Source organism: Mirounga angustirostris, unplaced genomic scaffold, assembly GCF_029215605.1.
Source record: "Mirounga angustirostris isolate CCGP_5_RB_7025 unplaced genomic scaffold, mMirAng1.0.hap1 SCAF_11, whole genome shotgun sequence".
NCBI classification, from domain to species: domain Eukaryota; kingdom Metazoa; phylum Chordata; class Mammalia; order Carnivora; family Phocidae; genus Mirounga; species Mirounga angustirostris.
Genome location: NW_026991719.1, coordinates 21,913,392 through 21,915,487, shown reverse-complemented (window position 1 = coordinate 21,915,487; position 2,096 = coordinate 21,913,392). Strand labels below are relative to the sequence as shown.

General features: G+C 35.7%; 1 non-coding gene across 1 annotated transcript; it reads right to left on the bottom strand.

Annotated features, from left to right (window-relative positions):
• Positions 1-1,632: 1,632 nt before the first annotated feature.
• Positions 1,633-1,739, bottom strand: LOC123851464 (U6 spliceosomal RNA). The gene has a single exon (XR_006792610.1). It is a non-coding gene; the product is annotated as a U6 spliceosomal RNA (small nuclear RNA).
• Positions 1,740-2,096: the final 357 nt, after the last annotated feature.

Below are 2,096 nucleotides of genomic sequence, written 5' to 3'. Positions count from 1 at the left end.
ATTTCTCTTTAAATTTTTTAGGGTTCATTTTGATTACGGGCAAAGCAGCCTGAGTTGGTGACATATTTGTAGCTATAGGTAAGGCAGTGATTCTGTAAATATGTTAAAGAGAATTGACATCTTTACAATATTCTCTTGTATATGAATAAACATAGTAAATTGCGTTTTTCGAAAATTCTTGTTCATAAGTCTTTCAATAATTTTTAAAAATTTTTTATTTAAATTCAATTTAACATACAGGATATTATTAGTTTCAGAGGTAGAATTTAATGATTCATCAGTTGCACATAACACCCAGTGCTCATTCCATCAAGTGCCCTCCTTAATGCCCATTCTCCCACCCACCTCCCTTCCAGGAACCCTGTTTGTTTCCTATAGTGAAGAGCCTCTTATGGTTTGTCTTCCTCTCTGTTTTCATCTTATTTTATTTCTCCTTCCCTTTCCCTGTGTTTGTCTGTTTTGTTTCTTAAATTCCACATATGAGTGAAATCATATGGCATTTGTCTTTCTCTGACGTATTTCACTTAGCATAATGCACTCTAGCTCCATCCACGTCATTGCAAGTGGCAAGATTTCATTTTGATGCCTGAGTAATATTCCAGTGTGTATGTGTGTGTGTGTGTGTACACATACACATACCACCTCTTCTTTATCCATTCATCTGTTGAGGGACGTCTGGGCTCTTTCCATATTTTGGCTATTGTGGACATTGCTGCCCCTTCAAATCACTATTTCTGTATCCTTTGGATAAATATCAGGTCGTAGGGTAGTTCTGTTTTTAACTTTTTGAAGAATCTTCATACTGATTTCCAGAGTGTTTGCATCAGTTTGCATTCCCATGAACAGTGTAAGAGTGTTCCCCTTTCTCTTCATCCTCACCAACATCTGTTGTTTCCTGTGTTATTAATTTTAGCCATTCTGATTGGTGTAAGGTGGTATCTCATTGTAGTTCTGATTTGTGTTAGTCTATCAGTACGTTTTTATAGTTATCTCCTAAAGAACTTGTAGGTGTCTGTTTGGTTTTGTATTAGGTATATCTTGGATATTATTGTTGTTTTCAGTGATATGTTTTCCATTATATGTTGTAATTTGTTAGTTATTTTGTTTTATCATATTCCTTAATTTGCTATGTTGATCTTTTATACCACATCTTTCTGAAGTTGCTTATATGTCTTAATAATTTCTGTACCAATTACTTGGAACTTTTTAATTAATAGATCATATTGTTACCATTGTTTCCTCTTTCTTTTCATTATTCTTTCCTTTTATTTACTTTGGTATTCATATTCTTGTATAATAGTTGTGTACTGGGTATGTATTTTCATCCAGTTGTAGACAGTGGATTTGATATCATACGTCTTTGTTTTCTTGTCAAAACTATTGGGTATGTTTGCAATAGTTCCCACTTAGTATATTTATTATAGATTTTAGAAAATGGAAATTCTTTCTTTCTTTCTTTCTTTCTTTCTTTCTTTCTTTCTTTCTTTCTTTCTTTCTTTCTTTCCTTCCTTCCTTCTTTCCTTCCTTCCTTCCTTCCTTCCTTCCTTCCTCCCTTCCTTCCTTCCTCCCTCCCTCCCTCCCTCCCTCCCTCCCTCCCTCCCTTCCTCCTCTCTCCCTCTTTTCTTTCTTTCTTTCAAGATGGAACACTCCTCAAATTTGCATATCATCCTTGCATAGGGGCCATGCTAGTCTTCTCTGTATTGTTCCAATTTTTGTGTATTTGGTGCCAAATGGAGCATGGAAATTCTTTTGTAATGGAAGCTTGCGAAAACTTATTATCATTGGCAAGTGTTATTTATTTATTTATTCATTCATTCATTCATTTATTTATTTATTTTGTCAAAGGCTTTTTCTTTACCCTTGCACATAGTCTCAGTCCTTTTCCCCTCTTTTTTTGCTAAGATAGTGATTTCCATTAGGCAGCATTTTTTTTTTTTTTAAAGATTTTATTTATTTATTTATTTATTTGAGAGAGAGAAACAGCATGAGAGGGGAGAGGGTCAGAGGGAGAAGCAGGCTCCCCGCTGAGCCGGGAGCCCGACGTGGGACTCGATCCCAGGACTCCGGGACCATGACCTGAGCCGAAGGCAGTCGCT